This window comes from Pteronotus mesoamericanus, unplaced genomic scaffold (genome assembly GCF_021234165.1).
Source record: "Pteronotus mesoamericanus isolate MK-2021 breed Mesoamerican mustached bat unplaced genomic scaffold, CSHL_Meso_final contig_20, whole genome shotgun sequence".
NCBI lineage: Eukaryota > Metazoa > Chordata > Mammalia > Chiroptera > Mormoopidae > Pteronotus > Pteronotus mesoamericanus.
The window spans coordinates 73,690,708-73,712,626 of NW_026555085.1; the positions used below are offsets into that span (position 1 = coordinate 73,690,708).

Here is a 21,919-nt window from a genome sequence, read left to right on the forward strand (position 1 = left end):
GTCACGTTAAGCAAATTCTTAACAGAACCTGAACAGTAGGGCGGGCGGTCGGGGAGGACACGGGTTCTGTGATGAGCAAGGATGATTACTTGTTAACGCGCACGCTGGAAAGAGAGTCCCGCTTAAGGCGCCAACGGGTAAGAGCTGCCGTGGCGCCTGCCGAGAGCCCTCCACGGCGACGCGGGCTGAGCGGAGAGCCGGACACCGCTCTCCGGTAGCTCGGGGGCGGGTCCCGGCGGCCGCTTCCTCCGCCCCCGGAGTCGCCGCCGCCGCTTGGCTGCACCTCAGTTCAGACACCACCGCATCCCTCTGGACTGTAGAGGCGGCAGCGAGCTAGAGCCCGCGTCTCAGCTCCCGGCCGCAGAGAAGCTGGGCGAACCCGAGCGCAGGAGGACACCTGGCCCAGGCACGGCGGGCAGCTCTGCGCGCGGCTGGTGCGTACCTGGTGGAGGGACAGCGGGAGTGGGCGTCGCTGGTGCGAGGATGGAGGGAAAGGACTTGGGCAGTCGGGGGAGACTGAGCCAGAGAAAATGTGGTACGTGCAACTTTCCCATATTCCACCCAGTCGGCACGGTTCAAAGCGGATGCCCCCTTCAGGAGGGCGACCACATCATTCACATGCAAACTAGGGTGCTTTTAGAATGAACAGGGGCGCTCTGGTCAACGGGCGTAACCAGGGAGATCTGGCCGCTTGCTCTTTGCCCACTCTGACCAGAAGGTGGACATTGGTGACCTGTCATAAGTTGCAGAGCCCTTCACCTCTCAAGCAGGCAGTGCCTCGTCGTTTTGCTTGGGTTGCCGGTTCCCAGGCAGCCGCTCGCGACCACGGGGTCCGCGGAGACCTGAGTTCTCACTGGCTCGGCCAGCGTCGAGCTGCGTGGCTTTAGCCAGGTCGACTCACCTCACCAGTACCATCCCCCACCCTTTTTTTTGGGGGGGGGCGGGATAAAATACGGGCATCATTAGACCAGATGATCCCAAGGGTCCCCGGCAGATATTGGATTTTACAACAGGCAGTCTAGGACCCCTGCTGTCGCCAGGGAGACACTCGAATGTAACGTGGTCTCGGGGGCTTAGAGGGTGGAGGGCGTGAGTCTGACCGAGTGCTGCTGCTGCAACCCCATGGGGAAGCTCCTGAAAGTGCCTTCTGAGTGGAGGGGGAGGCGCAGGGAAGGAATCTTCGTTACCAGCTGTCCTGGCTGGGGCTGGCAAGTCCCTGCTGAGTGAGGCTGAGGCAGACGGGCCAGTCCCATCTTAGCAGAGCTCATCCTACGCAGCGCAGCCCGACTCGGTCCCTTTGGAAAAGCACCTGGACTGAGTGGGGGTTCACGGGAAACACTTTAAAAAATATTAAGAAAGGAACCAAAAAAAAAAAAAAAAAAACCCACTGCAGGTGGTGGTATTAGAGTCTTGTACGGGACTGGAAAGTGGAGATTGGAGGTTGATGATCACTTAAACATTCACCTAGGAAAAACAGAAACAAAAGACTAAAATTCTTATTAATGATTTGGACATTGAAAAAGTATTGACTTAGATTTATTTTGAGTATTGCATTTCTCTTTGTATACATGTAGATTCAAAATCCAAGATACCTTCCTTTATTGACATTGCTACACATTAAAAAAAAGAATTCTTCTGGGATTTAATATTCAAAAACTAAAAATTTGGATTATTAAAATGAGATGTGATGGTAATAAGCTCACAGGAAGTAATGGGGTAGGTTTTGAATTAAGGTTGGTTAAGCCCAGCATTTTTAAAACGCTCTTTCTTTCCTGTTGGTACATCCCCTGCTGGCCATATTCCTCCACCGACATTACCAATACGTTTTTCAAAATAGGTGTTTTGGAAGACCAAGTGATTCAATTTCGAAGTATACTTTGGAAAAAAATTTTTTGAAAAAAGCTTTTAGTAATTGATTTTTTGGTTTCATCTTTATCAGAACTTCAACAAAATATCAAAGGCCAATGGAATATCTTATACAAGATACTTAAAAATGCTTCAAATGTGATTTTTGTTCAATAATTTTCTCTCTTTGGTTAATTTTAAATCAGAAATTTAAATTAGAAATCTTTAGAAAGTTATCCCTTGCAAATATTTTAAAGTAATTTTTAAAAATATTTTACGAAGTTGTAAAGCCATCACCGTAATACAGCTTTAGAACATGGTCAAATACCACTGAACCAGGTACATGTGTAAACAAGGTCATTTCAGTTTTTCCATTCATTTATACCCTATGGATTTGACAGTGTGGAAATGGGACCCATTAACCACATGGATGAGGCACAGTTTTTATTTGTTTTCCTCAGGGAGCACTGGGAGAAAGTTTTCAGGGGAAAGAAGAATATTTTCCTTACAGGGTAGATCTGTGTCAGGTTTCTGAGATGTTTGTGATTTTTACCAAATAATAAACTTCAAATAAAGCCCAGCATCGGTAAATCCATGTTTTGCATTCTAGGTTTAAATGCTTTGAAAGGAAATGTAAACTTTTCAGTTTTAACAGCAAAATGGGAGGAAACCGAATTATTTTTACTCATGCATGTTTATTTTTACCAACTCTTTAAAAAAGTATCTTAATTTATTTTCACCATTAATTATAACATTCTTTGCTTATACACAGCTTTTTAAAAACAAAAGTGACATATCATATATATGCCCCATTTTCCATTTAATAAGTTACCTTAATATATCTTTCCTAGAAAATAAATATACTTTTAAAATATACTTTTAATCACTGTGTAGTGTTTTATTAAATTTTAAACTAATCCCTATTGGTAAGTATGCACAATTTCCCCAAATTTTGTTTTATAAACAATATTATAGTAGATATCTGTATTCATAATCTTTATATACTATACACACTCATTTGATTAATTACTTTAAATAAATTTCATAGAATTGCTTAGTGAGAGCATACTTTTTTAAAATTTTTGATACATTGTAATTTTTTTCCAGATTCCTATAGCAATTTCTATTCAATATAACAGTTTTATTAACATATGGTTTCAAACATTTTAAATTTAGAAATCACTGAGAAATGGTAGCTCATATTTGTATTTCTTTCATGGCTAGTAAGGCTGAATATTTTTAGTTGGCCAAAATGTTTAACAGATGTTTTGGATTTGTTTTTATGAATTGCTTTTTTTTTTTGCCTATTTTTTAATCCTTTTTTGTTTGTTTCATGAGCTTTTTATTCATAAGGGTATTAACTCTGTGTATCTGTTATGTTGCAATTTTTGAATCAGTTTCTTTTCTTTCTTTTTTTCTTTTGCCATTAACTATTTGGTCAATATTGCTTTGTAGAATACTTACATTTTATGGGTGTCAAAGCTGCTATCAATTTCTTCTATCCTTCCGATTTTGTTACTCTTGAGAGGACTTTCCCACTTGTAAAAATGTATACCTATACTTTTTATAGTACTTTCGATGTCTTTTCTTATTTAAAATTTTTATCCTGTGGAAGTTATTTTAGTAGGAAATCTAACTTTATAATTGCTATTTTTTTAATGGCTAGTCTTGTCTCAAATCCATTTGTTCTGTAACTGATTCCTTCCCTACTGATTTGAAATACTATCCTGTGTCCCTCCCTGCGCACTTCCTTGGAACCAAACCTCCTTATTGCTGCCCCTACCATGTGAAGTCCCACAGACTTTGCACCCACATGCTCACTGGGCTGCCTATACCTGCCATCTGACAGCAGCCTCGCTGATCACCTCCCTAGGCTGCCTTGAGACACATCTGTCACTCACACCTCACCCAGGGGAAGAAAGTATCCATGTCCTACGTCACAGCTGTGGGCTCTTCCTAGATTCTCATATTACCAGTGTGGAAATATCATTTTTTTTTAGCCCTGAAAAACATAATTTTCTAATGCTTTAATTCTATGATTTTATCATTTGTCTACTTATTTTTCCTCTGTGCCTTGAAATTTTATTATGCTTTGTGTTGCCAATTTCTGACCTAAATTCTTTTTATTCTTTCTTCAAAATCATTCCATAGTGCTCTCTGGAACACCTATTCAATCACAACAAACTCCTCTTAACCTTCACTTTTTTCCCCCTATAGCTCTGAAACTTGACTCTCCCCTGGATATCATAGTTCAGAAATACTAGGGGAGGGAAGTGGATTACATGGCATATTATCCCATCTCTAAACCATTATTTCTCCATTGTCTTGTACTCACCTCGGCTCTTCTGAGCCATCTGGCTACACTAATCTCTACCATTGCTCATTCCTGTCATCTGCTCCCCATCTGAACAAACCTCTCCTTCGTTGAACACTCCAGCAACTGATAGGCAGTCATATTCTCCTGTCCTCAATCTGGGTGACTTCATATCTACATCCAACTCCACAACTTCTCAGCTTTTGACCTCCACAGCTAAAGCAGTAACCTTCTTTACTCCTCACCTAACCACTTCTGTAGCCACACCCTGGGCTTGCTGTCATGTGAAATTGTTCCTTTCTAAAATTTCAAATTCAGAAACTCTCTGGACATAGCATCTTATTATTTTTTTTCCTTACATCAATCCAGAAATTCACACCTATGCTTGTTCATTGGGATGGCCAATAATTTGGCCCATCTGTTTTCATTCTCCATATTCTTAATGCTTGGAGTCAGATATTTCTCAGTGCATTCCATTTTCATCAGCACAAGTCAATAGAGAACCTAAGAATTCTGCGTGCTTCTTGCCAGAACCTTACCACCCTCCCCCCTACAACTACAGCAACCTCAGTCTCACTACCACCTGCCTTGAGTCCTCTATGACATTATGACCCCTATCTTTTTTGTTTATACAAATTATTGCAAAATCCTTATACTTCCAAGTAGCATGATCAACTGTTCTGGTTTTCCTGGGACTGAAGGGTTTCTCAGAATGCCACATGGAGTAAGTCCTTGACATAAAGACTTCACTTTTTCAAAATTCATTATTTTATTTTTACATGTCATCTTCGCTTTCAAGCTCTAAGCTATTCGTTCATCTGAAGTGCAACAGATCCTTGAATAATGTCATTTTTGTTATACCATTGGTGAGACGCTATAGGAACTTAATTCTTACTTATATCAACTAGCCTATGGTGAAATTAGTTTCCTTACATGTTATTTTGCTTGAAGTCTCAGAACCTACCAACAATGTTAAGTGAGGACTTATGGTATATGATAACTCTTACTGTTCCCTCGCCTTCTTTTTCTGTATGATCCTTTTAATCTAGTGGAGATTGAGAAACTCAGATAACCAAGCGCATCAGTTGGGAATGTAATAGTTGCCCATCATAGAAAATCGGCATCAAATTGGCTTGATGACATAGGGAGAATTGATCAGATTTATGTAACCCAGACTTTAGTCACAGGTTGACCTAGAACTCAAATTATTTTTTAAGGACCCAATTTCCTTCTACTTCTTGGCTCTATTCTCCTCCAACTTGGCTTTATTCTCAGGCTCTGCTTAGTGACAGACTAGCTATCACCAGGTCCAGGTCTAACTTCTCAAGTTTAAATTCAAAAAGAAAAAACATCTTTACCTAGTAGGTTTGCACCAGTCTTAAGGTGGACTAACTTGCTTTATGTACCCACTCTAGACATTTGCTGGGTTAGAGAAACATCATAAGCTTGCTGGGGTGGGTTTGAGTCACACACCACTTCTGAACTAATCACAGTGGCTAGGGACGTATATGAGCTCTGATACATCAAGTCTGGGTCTTAGCTTCATTCCTGGAAACAACGGAATCACATGGAGTGAACACCGGATGGAAGGCTCCTTAAAGGGGAAACGGGTGTTGGACAGGCAAGATTTTTACTACCTTTCAAACTGGTGAACGAACAGGTTAAAAACAAAACAGAGGCATAAACAGGCCCTGATTAAACCTATAACAATGCCTTATGAGTAAAGAAGATCAACACAATTAGTACATAGGTTTTATGACATTTATTTTAACTGAACAGGATATTTTTTTAAATATCCTGATTCTTGACTGTATTTTTTGTAGTTAAGTTGCAAAATACGTAAGCTTTGTATAAATAAATTTGTTTCAATGTAATTCTCCTTAATCATTACTAGTGGATTTTTTAAATATCCTGCCTGTTTAAATATTTTGAAGATAAATAAGAAGAAAAAAGGTAATCTTTCTTTACATGAATATTTTTGCAGCTAACATTTAAAAACATATCTATAGATGACTTGAATGGTAATAGTGGAATAAATAACTAAAATAGAAATTAAAAAGCTTTGTCATGAGGCCAACTCAGCTTTTAATTAGTCATGTGAACCTGAAGAAGTTTCCTGATCTCTTGAGATTTCAGCTTTTTGTCAACACAATTATGAATATGATTTCAGTTCTTCATCATTAAATCAGTACACAGAAAAAAAATACCTCTATTATCCTAAATAGAGTCTGTAATTCCATATTTTAGTGCTATCTGTGCTCATTTATTTTCAGGTTCATTTCTGTGGATGGTTAATGATGTCTTATTTAAGTTTTCAATGAATTTTAAAACTCAATACATACATCTCTGAGACGAATAGTTAACAAAATCAAATAAATAAGTATTGTAGGGGTGGGTGGGGGCAGGAGAGAATGATGGGGGGAAATGGGGACAGCTGTAATTGAATAACAATAAAAAAATAAAAATAAAATCACCCTCTTGAAGAAAAATAAATAAATAAAGCACCCTCCTGGATTCACTGCTTGTGTTAATGATACACTGCGTGCAAGAATGAGTGAGACTCTCTTCTTTCTATGGGAAGCTTAGAATTCCATCTGATTGGGGGAGATGAAGGAAGATAATACATATAACATTTCTGCCAGGCTGACTGTAATAGGTGGCTACAAAAGAAGTAAAAAGTGCTGTGGGATTTCAAAGAAGAGAAAGGTAAACTTTGAAATTAATCAGAAGGACTTTAGAAAGGATATAGTAATTTGGATTGTCTTTGAGGAACTGATGGAACTTCAATGAGTAGGCAAAACATTTGTGATTGGAAGAACAGTTTAAACAAGTATACAAATACAGGAAAGGAGGAAATAGAGTTATGTAGAATTTTAGGGAGTGGGAGAAGGTATGGGTAGAAAGATACATTGGAGCTGTAGAGAAGAACCTGATATAATGGGAGGAAGACTTCAGTGTTAAATTTGTAGCTACTTTGCTTCCTTGAATGATTTTGAGTAAGGAGTCACCTAATCAGTGGTGTACTTTATGAGTGAAAAGCTATTTTGACAACTTGTTTATATGTAAATAAACACGAGTTGTATACATTTTTGCTGGTCTTATTTATTGCATTATTTCCTATTTCATTACTTTTTATTTATATCTAGCATTTTCTTCCTGCAGCTTTCTTATCTTTAATTTTATTTTTCAATTACAGTTTACACTTAATATTATTTTGTGTTTTAGGTATACAGCATAGTAGTTAGACAGTCATATACTTTACAGAGTGTTCCCACGACATTTCTAGTACCCATTTGGCACCATAGTTATTACAATATTATTGACTATATTCCCTATGCAGTATGTTACACCCCTGTGACTATTTTGTAACTACCAATTTGTACTTCTTAATCCTTTAAACTTTTTTACCCAGTCCCCCTCTCCTCCCCTCTGACAGCTGTTAGTCTGTTCTCTGTATCTATGATTCTGTTTTGATTTTGTTTGTTCATTTATTTTTTTCTTTAGATTCCACATATAAGTGAAATCATGTAGCACTAACCTTTCTCTGACTCACTTATTTCACTGAGCATAATATACTCTAGGTCCATCTATGCCATCGCAAATAGTAACATTTCATTTTTTATGGCTCATATTCCATTGTATATATGTACCACTGCCATAGATGAGCCATCTATTGATGGGGTCTTGAGTTGCTTCACATCATGGTTATTGTAATTAACACTGCAATGAACATAGGGGTCCACATAGTCTTTTAAATTATCAATATGCATTCTTACCCACAGTGCTCAAGGGTTACCTTTTCTTTACATTATTGCCAATACTTGTTTGTTAATTTATTGATGATAACCATTCTGACAGATGTGAGGTGATATCTTATTGTGGCTTTGATTTTCATTTCTCTGATGATTAGTGACATTGAGCATCTTTTCATATGCCTATTGGCCATCTATATGCCCTCTTTGGAGAAGTGTCTTCTCAGGTCCTCAGCCCAATTTTTAAATGGATTGTGTATTTTGTTTGTTTGTTTGTTTGGTCTTCACTTGAGGATATGTTTATTGATTTCAGAGAGAGGGGAAAAGGGGGAGAGAGAAAGAGACATTGATTGGTTGTCTCCTGTCCATGCCCTGACTGGGGATTAAACCCACACCTAGGTATGTGCCTTGACCAAGAATTAATCCCACAAACTTTTGTTGTATGGGACAACGCTCCAACCAACTGAGCCGCCCAGCCAAAGCTGGATTGTTTGTTTATTTGTCAGTTTGTTTGATTTTTGGTGTTGATTTGTATGAGTTCTTTATAAATTTTGGATATTGATTCCTCCTCAGATGTATTGTTGGGGAATATGTACTCTCATTTAGTAGGTTATTTTTTTGTTTTGTTGATGGTTTCCTTTCCTGTGCAAAAACTTTTTAGTTTAATGTAGTCCCTGTTGTTCATTTTTCTTTTGTTCCCTTGCCCGAGGAGATATATCAGAAAAAAATATTGCTAAGAGAGATCCGTCAGGGATTTACTGCCTACATTTTCTTCCAGAAGTTTTATAGTTTCAAGTCTTACATTTAAGTATTTAATCCATTTTGAGTTTATATGGTATAAGAAGATGGCCTAGTTTCATTTTTTGCATATATTTACCCAATATTCCCAACACCCTTTATTGAATAAACTGTCTTTACCTCATTGTATGTTCTAACCTCCTTTGTCATCTATTAATTGATCTTATAGGCATAAGTTTATTTCTATTACTCTCTATTTTGTTCCATTAATGTATATGTTTTTTCCCCCCCGTACCATGCTGTTTCAATTATAATGGTCTTGTAGTATAGTTTGATGTTAGGTAGCATGATACCTCCAAATTTATTCTTCTTTTTCAAGACTGTGGCTATTTGGTGTCTGTTACAGTCTCATATACATTTTTTGATTATTTGTCCTAGTTCTGTGAAATACATAATTGGTATTTTGATAGGAGTTGTTTTGAATCTAAAGGTTGTTTTGGGTAGTATGAACATTTTAATAATGTTAATTCTTCCTATCCATGAGCATGGTATATGCTTCCATTTATTTGTATCTTCTTCAGTTCCTTTCTTCAGTGTCTTATAATTTTTCAAGAACAGGTCTTATACCTCCTTGGTTAAATTTATTCTTAGGTATTTTATTTTTCTGATGCAGTTGTAGATGGGATTGTTATCTTAGTTTTCCTTTCTGATAGTCCATTACTGGTGTATAAAAATGCAACTGATTTCTCAATATTTATTTTGTATCCTAATAATTTACTGAATTTATTTATCTGTTCTGGTAGTTTTTTGGTGGAATCTTTAGGATTTTCTATATCCAGTATCATGTTATTTTGCAAATAATGACAGTTTTATTTTTTTCTTTCCAATTTGGATGCCTTTTATTTCTTTTTCTTGTCTGATTGCTGTGGCTAGAACTTCCAGTGCTATGTTGAATAAGATGATGAAACTGGACATGCCTATATGGTTCCTGATCTTAAGGAAAACACTTTTAATTTTTTCCCTGTTGAGTATAATGTTAGTTATGGGATTTTCATATATGGTTGTTATGTTGGGTGCTAGATTTTGTCAAATGCTTCTGCATCTATTGACATGATCATATTATTTTTTATTCTATTTTGTATACGTGGTGTATCATGTTAATTGATTTGCAGATATTGTACTAACCTGCATCCAGGAATAAATTTCACTTGATTGTGGTGTATGATCTGTTTAATGTATTGCTGGATTCATTTTTGCTAATATTTTTTTAAGGATTTTTGCACCTATGTTCACAAGAGACATTGGCCTATATTTTTTTTCTTCGTAGTATCTTTATCTGGTTTTGGAATTAGGATAAAGATGGCCTCATAAAATGTGCTTGGGAAAATATGTTTGGGAATCTTGAATTTTTTGGAATAGTTTGTGAAGGGTGGGTGTTAGTTCTTCTTTGAATAAGTTGTATACATTTAGAAAAATAGGGAAGAAATTGTTATTAGCAGGATCTATTTTATTTTATTATTTTTAAATTGTCCTCACCTAAGGATATGTTTATTGATTTCAGAGAGAGAGGAAGGGAGAGGAGGAGAGAAAGAGATATCAGTATGAGAGAGAAACACCTATGTGAAACACATTTACTAGTTGCCTCCTGTACATGCCTTGACTGAGGATCAAACCCACAAACTAGATGTATGCTCTGACTGGGAATTGAACTTGCAATCTTTTGGCATACAGAATGAGGCTCCAACCAGGGCTAATAGACTCTGTTTTCAAAAATACTACAGGATTTTGGTTTATGGACTATTCAATATGAATTGGTAATATCAACTTGTTATCTATCAAAGGTAGTATATTTTTAAGTTGTATTAAGAGCAGTATGTTATTCAGAACAGGGGAAGTGATGGCCCAACTCTTTCCTGTCATAGTCAAATTATTTTGGACATTCTTATTCTACAAATGAATACACACACGCACATTGTTCAGGATGGTGAGTTATTGTAAAAGTGGTAGAAGGAATAGTAATAAAATAGAGATATTTAGCTAAAAGAAATGAACACTAGGAAAAGCAAACATGTAAATGTGAGAAACAAGCAGAAGGTTTGAAGTTAGAGCTGGGTGTACTTATCTTTATGTAGGCTTAGTTTCTCTCTGTTTCTCTCTCTGTCTCTCTGTTTCTCTCTCTCTTGCAACTAAATTACTTGCAATTTGAGTATTATGATTAATGATTGTCAAGTACCCAGCACATTTCCTGGCATCCAGTACAGGAGGAGTACACCCTCCATTACTTGAGACCATTTTTTCTATTTAAAGGACTATCTTATATATGTAGGGGTTTGCATTGGTCCTGTGAGGTATCTGCAGGAAGATTTAGGACTAATATTGGAGAAAGAAAGATTTTCACCACAAAATAAAAAAGATGTTACAAAGATTAAGCTGCAATAAAAAAATAATAGTATGTCTAAGTGGAGTAGCACTTTGAGTTCAATGATAGTAATAGGTGAGAGCCAAAGTTATTTGTCACTTTTACATGAAAGTGAAGAAATCTTCCCCTCAGCATATTCTAGGAGGGAATCCCCAAGAGAAGGCCTTCTCACTTTTTTCCACCAAAGAGTTCCCAGAAATCTAGAGGCATAATTCAAAGTGCTCCATAGAAAAATGCAAAGATTCTTTAAAATTCTATATTCACCTTATAATTTTTCATTCTACTTTATAATAGTTAACTCTGCATATGTGTGTGTATATATATGTATATATATGGTGGCATAAACGTATACGTGAACCTAAGAAGTTATAGAAAAAGCATAAAAACATTGTTATACTTGAAAATTGGGGGCCAAAGTTCTAGCTCCTGAAGTGGTGAGGTAAGAAATTGAAAGAAATTGAGTGGCTTTGTGATACTAGGCTTGGAGGCTGCATTTATGGCCTTTTGTGTGCTGTTTACTCATTTTTTAAATTTATTTATTATTTATTTATTTTTTTAATTAGTGCTTTAAGGAAGAAAGATTTTGAGTAGATGCTGTTTTATGAAGTATTATTTTAGCAGGTTTTAACTTAGAATAAGTTTACTTGTTTTTTCTTTAGCCCTAATTTTTGTTTCTTTTATACTCTCCTCCCTACTTTAGCACCAAGATTCCTGCAAAGCCTGCTTTAACAGCTGCCAATCTGAACGGGAAATTATCTTCCTTTAGAGTAGCTCCAGAATAGTTTTGAGTGACTTGATTACCTGACCATATGGCTCCCCTTAGTTTCATGTTATTACAATAAAAGGGGCACAGGCCAACTGATTATTTTAGCTATATTGCTGGATGCATTGGATCACTGCAGAGGGATCTGCTATTTATTTGTCCTCAGTGATTAAACATAGTTTAGGGAGAAGAAGACTAGCCCAGACGAAGGATATTAAGTTTTTGTTTTTTGGTGAATTGATTTATTATCCATCCCTGGTTAATTAAGCAGTTAAAATGACCAATCCTCACGTAGTTTATAATTTTGCCTAGGAGTATAGCTCTCTATTCATTAATAAATAATAGTATAAATACGTCTTTAATGCTGGGGAATATGCCAGGTTCCAAGGAGACCAGGGTGACCAGAAAAAGGTTATAGCCATTGAAGAGCACGGGGCTGATACTGAGTAGGTAAACGACTGTAACACAATATGACTAATGCCACCATAGCAGTGTGACTCAGGTATAAAGATGTGCAGAGGTGGTTATAAGTAACTGTAAAATCAGAGATGCTTTCTGAAGTGATGTTATTGCTAGATCTTTAAAGATAACCAGTAGTTTACCAGTCAAAGAAGAATGTGTGCTAGGAAGAGGAAGGAGACTTAAAGCATGTGATGAGTTTAGGAAACTTTAATTAAATCATATGTGGCAGCATATGTGGCAGCATATGTGGCTGGAAGTTCCATGGGAAGTAGTTGCACAAGTGCCTTGCATGTCATGCTAAATAGCTTGGACTTGACTACTTTGAATCAGTGGACAGTGGAATCTTATTTGTACTGCTATGTACTGGCTGCAAGTCTATGTTTCCTGGATCATTTAGCTCTTCATTTACCACGGAGAGGTAAGGGGCAGCAGGGGAGATAGGGCAAGGCTAGACTCATGTTTTAAAATGTGTGGGTAAGTTTTTAGATTGGTTGACTGGGTTGTTGCCTTTGTCCTAAGTGGTAGGTCAGACATGGATGGGAAAAACTGACTAATTTAAATTTGGTGAGTTTGAGTTAAGATTCTAGAACTATGGAGACATTGAGACTGAAGATGTAAATGTGGGTTTAACTATAAACAAGAATTGAAGGTCTGTCTTAGAAATTGCTATACTTTAATAGAGATATGCGGTAAGATATTTTAGAAACAGGCTTTCCATAAGAGTAATTTGGCTTAATTCTTATGTTTTTCCAATTTTTTTGTCTCTTAACAGGCAATATCTAAGTAGCAAAACTCTTTAAAATTATGAAAGCTTTGGAAGTCATATTTTAAACATGATTTTAAAAGGAATGGCCTCCTTTAATGTGTGCATGTGCTTTTTTTAACATACTTTTTTTTTTTTGCCATAGATTTTGGCTGTGATGCCTTAATTTTCTGTCAGCTTCTCTAAAGATCCAAGGATAGAGTTTAAATTAAGAATACATTCAAGGGTATCCTTTAGGGTAGAAACTAACTCTGCTCTAATTTTTATTTAGCGACAGTTGGAGAGGATTCTGAGAAATGCGTATAAATTACGTAACTAGTCGCTTAGGGCCCCTGGCCTCCTGTTAACCTGGCCCTCTTGAGAGGCAGTGCACTGGGAGCAGCTGGGTCAGACTCAGTGCTGTTGCCTAGCAGTCCTAGTGGAGCAGTCATAAGGGGTTGTTGCTGAGCAACCAGGGGCTCCTGGTGGAGCATCATCCCCCATGGATTTTCACAGTAGTTGCGGTTCTCCACCATGGGAGAAGCAGTTCAGTCTGGCAGGGAGATAAGCCTCCCTGAGAGGCACGAGGGTTGCTAGCAGTAAGTATTTGACCTTAGAATCAAAGACGGTAACCTATGTTCTATGAATCTGCAAGCAATGTTTGAAATTATTGATGTAAATTCAATTAAACATGAACCTGGCACAAGGTAGTTGTGGCAGCTACAGTTCTCATTTCAAGTACTTTCATTCCAGTTCCTTTCTACTTCAGCCTTAGTTGCAAGGGAAATTTTCTGGGTCAACGGAAAATAATTTTTCTTTATGCCACATTAAATGTGTAACTTTTCCTGTTAACATTATTTAGCCAAAGCAAATATTTACCTTTGAGAAAAGCCAGCAAGCTAACTCTGGTCTTGTCAAGTGGACTTGAAATGGCAAAGTAGGACTGAATATCAATGCAAGAACTTGCTACTGATATTTGAGATACTGCTTTGAAATTTTTCTGTATAAAAAAGTCAAGAGTGCACTGGCTAGGTAGCTAAGTCAGTTGGCGTGTTGTGCAATACACCATAAAGGTTGCAGGTTCGATTCCTGTCAGGGAACAGCTAGGTTGTGGTTTCCAATCCCTATTGGGGTGTGTATGGGAGACAACCAATTGATGTTTCTTTCTCTCCCCCCGCCACACCTCTCTCTCTAAAAATCAGTAAAAACATAACCTTGGGTGAGGACTGAAAAAAAAAAAAAAGAATAAAAAAAACAGGAGATAACTCACCAGGACTACATCTTATTTTATTTTTAATATTTAACAGGGTCCATAAATGACTCTTCAGGTGAGTTGATAAAATGTTGAAACTAGTCAGCTCTTGTAAAAAGGCTTGAGTTCTTCTTTCACGAATTACGTTGCCAGTGTTGAGCAATGGCTTCTCCTGAAGACCTAGGCACATATTTGAACAGCCAAAATTGAGCTCTTTCAGTATCTTAGAATAATACACAGTTGCATCGAAGATTAAAGTGTAAAGTAGAGAAACATGCAACTGTTAGATTTGAGAAATAACACTGGCCAACTAGAGAGAAATGATATAAACCTTTCTTATCTTCTTCCCTCCTACCTTTTCACTTCTGGCCTCAGACAGTAACTGTTTGCCTACTGATCCAAAGGGCTCAGGAAGCATAGCTTTGCTCCAGGTACAAAGGGGAACCTTCTTTGTTGGCATTGAGGTCTCCAATCTTTAATAGGGACCTATATTCTTTAATTTAAAAAAAACTTAAAATTCTTCTCAAGAATTACATACATGTTCTTGTTTTACACTCACATACGTGTATACCTACTAATGTGTCTAAGTCATCCAATTAGAGTATACTCTTGAGATATGGCAATAGTAATAGAAACTTTAAATGTTTTTCTAAGATGACTTATTCAAAGCTACTTAATGTTTAAAAGTGATCTATTTTACTATTTTTTTATCATACGTATCATTGGCAGGAGCATTCTATTTATTCTTGTTATTAATAGAAGAGTATTAAGAGTATTAATACATTTAAAACATATTAAATACAGTATGTGCCATTGTTCTGTATGACTTAAGTCACATCATTTAAGTGTTCCAACAACTCTATGTAATAGGTGCTATTAAGGACATTTTACATATGGGGAAGTCTAGTCCTATCCAGAAAAGTTAAGTAACCAGACCAAATATACACAATAAAAGATTTATAATCAGAAAATGGGCAAAGTTTCAAATGCTCTTTTGAGAAACAGGTTTCTATATATATCTATATATCCTTCTATAGATCATATTTTATATACAGGCGTGGGCAATAGTAGGTTTATAGTTGTGAGTACATGAAATACAGTTAATATTTATTTTTGTATTATTTATTATTATTATTAATCTACTTTTGCCCATCCCTTTGTGTGTGTGTATATGCACATGGCATATATGTGACAATAATGTATACAAGTGACATATCAATTATGAGTATATTTAAGTCTGTTTATATTCACATGTGTATGTACTATATATACTCTCTATATACTACATATATACAGGGTTGGGAAAAAGTAGGCATACAGTTGTTAGTATAGAAAATAATACAATAATTAATAAATAATAATACAAGAATAAAGTCTGCATTTTGTGTACTCACAACTGTTACCCTACATATCCCCTACTCTATATATACACCTTTTACTGTATATACTGCATATATCTGTATGCCTATATATTCCCATCCACCTATACAAATTATGTGTCCTTTAAAACTGAGGCTATATTGTGTTTCAATCTTAATATTTCACAAAATTTCAGTAGGATTTGTATTTGAGGCCATGCCAATCCCTTAGTGCTGAGTCCTCGTACCTGGAGTGAAAGACCTGCTCCCCTATTGCAGGTCAGATGGCCGGACAGAGAACACTGAGTAAGCCTCAGCCTGTGTAAAAGCACTACCTTTCTCCTCCCACTCTCGGATTTCCATGAGAACAAAGCTCCTCGGGAACAGGAAAGAATGGAAAACATTCGATTTGGTTTAGGCTTATTGCCTGGTTTTCTCAAAATAGTGCAGTTTTCCTATTAAACCATTGTGATTTCATTTACACTCGACAATGGGCTTATTTTCATGTGTTATCATGTATTTCATGTCAACTTTTAAATTATGTCACTAGAAAATAATGTCTTATTGAGATCTTTTTTTATTATTTCACACAAATAATTTTATCAAAAACATTTCTATTTCTACATAAACAACTACAATCTCCATACTAAGAAAAATGGCCAGTAAAATTATCAAAATTAATTTTGAATATAAGGAAAATTAAAAACTAACCCATAAAACAATTTATTGAACCTATTTGAGGTGGAGTGTATAGTAATTTATAAACATAACCTAATGTAATCCTCATAATAACAGTTTGTGAGGAATTTAAGGAAGGTATGGCTATTTCCTGTGATAAAAGTGCACCTTGCCAAGGGCACACATTTAGCTACTGAGTGGGGAGGCTAGGATTTTAGCCAAATTTTGTCTGGTGCTTAAGCTTATGTCCTTGATCAGCTTGGATAGGAAAATTTGGCAGGAGTTAAAGTACTCTGTTTAGATGAGCAAACTATCTTGTTTTCATAAGGTATTTATAATGAGTGATTGAAAATGTATATTTTTAAGGAACACATTATTCTATACTCTATAAAATCTACAGAGATGAAACATTTTACTGATTTATTTAATGAAAATGTAATACTAAAAACATAAAAAACTAATAAAAGTAGCACAAAAAAGAAAATTACAAAATTTAATTGATATACTAGATACAGAAATACAGAAATCAACAAAATAGAATAATACAAAAATGGTGTATATTCTAGGAATGTACAAATATTTCAATATTTTGAAATTTATTAAAATAATTTTATAGTCATAGACTAAAGAATAAAACCCTTATTTTATTACTTCCTCATAGATTCCAAATGACATTTGATAAAATGCCACTGTGTTTCTTTTAAGAAAACACACATACAACATAGTAATTTAGGAATAGAGAAAAGTTATTGAATTATGAAAAATTAATTTCAAGAAGACAGAAAAATGTTAGAGACTTAATGTATGCCAAACTTTATCACTTAGAGTTAACATCATTCTATAAATTACAACCAATACAATTAATTTTTTAAACGACTAACAATTTAAAAATTGTTATATATGTTAGAAACAGTTCTAAATACTTTACAAATATTAACTCATTTAATCTTCACAACAGTCCTAGGAGATATAGACTACTGTCATCCTCATTTTACAAATCAAAAGAATGAGTCTCAGAAAGCTAAATAACTTGGCTAAGGACACACAGCTAGTAAGTGGCAGAGCTGAATTAAAACTTAAGTGGCTTAACTCATGAGTCTTTAATCTTTGACAGCATGATATGCTGCCTTTCAAAAGTTATAATTCTTAGAAAAGAGGTGAACTCTTTTTTTCTTTAAAAATATATTTACTAAAAAGCCAAGAAAATCAACTGAAGAGCTATTAGAATAAGAGACTTCAGTTAAGTGACCATACAAAAGATAAATGTGTATAAATGAATTGACTTCCCTATAACAGCTACAAACTGAAAACATGATGAAAAAAATCCCATTTATTACAGCAATGAAATATCATGTCTATTAATAAAATACATAAGGAATGTACAAGGATTAAATAAATAAAACATGTTATTGAGAACCACAAAATAGTAGTAATGGAGATTTAGATTGTATTCCTGGGTGAGAATAATAAATATTGTAATGATATTAGTTTCCCCAAATCAATTTATAAAGTTAATGGAATTCAACTTAAAACCAAAAGAAATTTTTAGGGAGAGGTCAGCAAAATGGCTATAAAAATTCATCTGGAAAAATGGACAGCTTGGGAAAAATAAAATTTTGAATATGAAGAAGGAACTACTATTCCAAGCATTAAAAATATTATAAAGTTATAATTACTAAGACAATATGGTATTTCTTACTAAAATAGAGACTAAGGGGAGCTAAATCAGCTATAAAATTTCCAAAATGGATTTCAGCACAATAAGGTGGTGTAAAATAAAGATAGAATTTTATGTCAGTGTAGAAAGTACTAATACATGAACACAATTTCAGTAATTGGTTAATGTTAGGAAAAATTGTAAAGTTGGATTTTTATTCATATGATATACTAATAAATATCAGATTAATTGAAGAAGGAAAATAATGAGACATAAATAAAGGAAAATAGATTGGTGAATAATTTTATAATCTTGTCTAATATGACATCAAGGGCAGAAACAATAATTAAAGATTGATAGACTTGAATACAGACATATTCAAACTTCTGTACATATAAACAGAAAGGAGACTTGAGCAGCATGCCTAACAATGTGTTTGAAAATCCTTTCCTTGACGTTTTGGGGGATAGAATTAATAAATTGGAGTTCTAACTAATGAGCCAAATACACTACAGTTTGAAGGCTTAATAAAGCAGAGTCCATCCTGCTTTACTCCCATGGTGTTGTACCTGCTGCAGGTACAGAGCATCACAGACATTTTTGTAGAGTGAATATGAGGTATGTCCTAGTTAAAAATAAAGGTGGGGTTCTAGAGGAGACCAAAGGATGTCTTGGAAATTGGGATTGTTTCACCTAAAAAGGTCAACTAAATTTGAGTTATAGCATCCAAGAGAGTAAAGGATTTTAACTAGACAGTATTATAATTCTTACATGTGCCAGGGCATCTCATTTCAGTAGAAGTTATTTACAACATCATTGAGTAATGTCTGAATTTTTATAATGTGCTATAAAACATGTTACCACCAATGAAAATGAAATAATTCTAGTTTCCTGTCTTGACTTCTGCAGTGGATACTTGCAGAGTGACACAATGGTAAGATTTGGAGAGGAGTATTTCCTGTTTTATTGCAGAGTATGGTACAGGAAAGATTGTGTTTTTCCTCTCCCTCTAGAGTAGCTCTGCTCTTTTCAGTTTGGGGCCCTAGAAAAAGTGGAACAGGGGAATTTATTATAATCTCTGAACAATGAAATGAAGGAAAAAAAGGTGTGTGTTTTTTTTTTGTTTTTGTTTTTTGTGATACCAGCCTGGACTATGATGATCAATTCATGTGAACACTAACAAAACAGTAAATTTTTTGTCTTGGGCTCTATTAGGAAAATTACTAGATTCCAAGTTCCAAATATCTCATGAAAGGAGTAACCAGAAGCCCTTTGAACTTCATAGTTTTTCTGTTCACCTCCAATCTGTCTCTATGTTCATTGGCAATGCATTGATTCCTGGCCACGGCTATTCCTCCTGAGGTCACTCACTGTGCTCCACGCCTTTCTGCTAGTGGTCCCTCAGGTGGCATGGATTCCACCCACCCCCACCTCTGTCTCATCTGTGGTGTCCTTTTGTTTCCAGGCTCCAGTTGCCCAATATCCTTCATTCAGCCACTTTTCCCTTTTTTCTCACCTGACCATTGCCCTTGGGTCAGGTTTTTTCTTTAACTCTCTTTATCCAACAACTCTAAAGATGTTTTTCTGCCTCTGGGACTGTTAAGAAGTGGGTTTTTCTCAGGAAGCTTAGAGATCTTGGTCCTGAGGGTTGACTCACAGCACTCATCAGTGTTCTTGTTATAAGGGCTCCTGAAGTTACATCCTTGGCAGATCCACCTTACTGACTCCTGAGACATGCCTGGAAATGTCTGAATTTAAATAACCACAACAACAACAACAATGATAATAGTAAGGCTTAGACCCTAACTCCAGCACCTCTGCTAAACCAAAATTGGTTTAGGCATGAATATTTATTTGTGTATAAATATATATTTAGTGTGTGTGTGTGCGCGCGCACGTGCGCGTGTGTGTGTATAATTGACCATCCTCAGATAAAAGGCCTGGAAGTAGCCAAAAGAAATATATGAATTGTTTTCTTCTCGTGAGTATAAAAGCAAAAGAGGCTTAGACATTTTGTGTTAAATATGAGTAACAAAATCAAATAAACACAATCCTAGAGATAAAGAAATACCTCTTGTTAACTTCTATGCTTGCCAGACTGTCACTTTTTGAAAACTGTTAAAAAGCTAATTGAAAATGATGAATTGGAGGATAAAATGAGTGACAAAACAAATAAAACAACCAACAAACAAAAGAGTAGAACAGACACCCTTGTAAAGGAGAGAATAAAAGAATACATTCAAAGACTGGAAGTGGTCATTGACAGTTTAGCACTAATTGGTACTGATCAAAATGTAATTGTCATTTAATGTTCGTAGCATTTGCAAAATTCTTTCTCATTCCTTCATTCAGTGACTATTTACTGAGCACTCACCTCATTTCCCCTGTGCCAGGCACGTTTTCAGTCACTGTGGATACAGATGTGTAGACACTGCAATAACCCAGGGTGAACTGCCGGAAGAGCAATGCTAATCTAGAGAAAAGCTGACTGCAGGTCTGTGAGGGACTCAAAAGAGCATCAGTGCAGGAGTGACTGACATTGAGTACTTTGGGGAGGTCTTAGGGATGACATGCTAACTTTCTTCAATTATATGAGGAATGTCATTTGTTCATGTAGGATCGAGAAGGCAAAGATTGGTTGATTGGGTGGGAATGAGAGGAAGACATTTTTATTGTATCAAAGGAATGGCTGCCTGTAATTATAACAAGCTACCTCTGGTAACCAAGATGGTTCCAGAAGCTTGGTGCTATTAGGAAGGAATGTGGCACAGGAGATTCATCTATCGGGGGTTAAGGCTGGAGGGCTGGTAATGAACTCATCTCTGAGAACAAAAGTTCCAGGATCTGTTATTGAGCTCATTGACAGGAAGGGCCTCCCTGGAGACAATAAAATGAGGGACTCTTAAGGCTTCTTTGGAAACAAGCCCGCCATCTTTGCACTTAACTTGTAGATCTTGGCCAAATTTATCATCTCTGAGCCTTACATCAAAGAAATGGGGATAGTAATAGTATAAGTCTCACAGGACTGTGGTGAGAATTGAATAAAATAATGAGTGTAAATGAACTAATTTATAATGTTTAGCCTATAACAGTCACTTGATAAATGGTACTGTTGTTCCAGGGACCCAGAGTCTTGTCTTGGGAAACCTTGGACTGCCTTAAACAATCCAAAAAGTTAAAATGATATCCATAAATGTGGTAAGTCTTTCCCTGTCCCGGGGTTTGTAAAAACAATCTTCCTAAAATGTACAGTGAAAAATAGTAAGCACATGACATTGTAAAACACATCAGGCCATGTGTTCCATTTTGTTAGCATTTTTTTTTTTTGTCTGTTCTTAGTTGTTGGAAAGATTTCTTCTTTTAGCTCAGTCTGTACCTCTTTGAATTATGCTAGGGAACCTGTATTGTCACCCTCCATTTGTTGTATCAAAAAGGATCTTGGACAATGTTCTATGACCTGTTCAAGGAGAGCCTGCTCATGCACTTCCACGAATTTGAAAGTTACTGGTCTTTGGCTGTAACTAACTATCTGTGTTGCAATCAGTTCTGGGGTTTTAGTTATGTTGTTGGTGTTGACCATTGAATAATTTGAATTAGCCATTTAGAAAGCCAAAGGACCTCAGGTGGTTGTGCTATAGCTGGGTTATGCCAACATAAGTGAATAAAACAATTAGTGATTGCCTGTAACATCAACTCAACAGATTGTGGTTGATTGTGAATTGTGCTCACCAGCTGCAACAAATGAGTCATTTAATTACTCTGCTCACTTTTCCAGGTCTTTCTTGATTAGCTCCACCTTCTCTTTGATTCACTAGTCCCTTTCCTATTTTTTTATTATATTTATATATTCAGAAATTAAAACAAGGCAGAGAAGAACAAAGAGTAAAAATCAACTCCCACCTCTCAGAATTGACACTTAATTTTATCATATTTGCTTAA

General features: G+C 36.1%; 1 protein-coding gene across 2 annotated transcripts in view; it reads left to right on the forward strand.

Moving 5' to 3' along the window:
- The first annotated feature begins 308 nt into the window (after nt 1-308).
- The window catches only part of PKIB (cAMP-dependent protein kinase inhibitor beta), an 81,104-nt gene continuing 59,493 nt past the window's right edge, over nt 309-21,919 (forward strand). The window contains exon 1 of one of the 2 annotated variants that reach the window (XM_054568918.1): nt 309-434. The gene's annotated coding sequence lies outside the window, so the exon portion shown is untranslated. Of the gene's footprint in view, nt 435-496; nt 536-21,919 lie in introns of those variants that run through there. The other variant, XM_054568919.1, reaches the window with a different exon arrangement.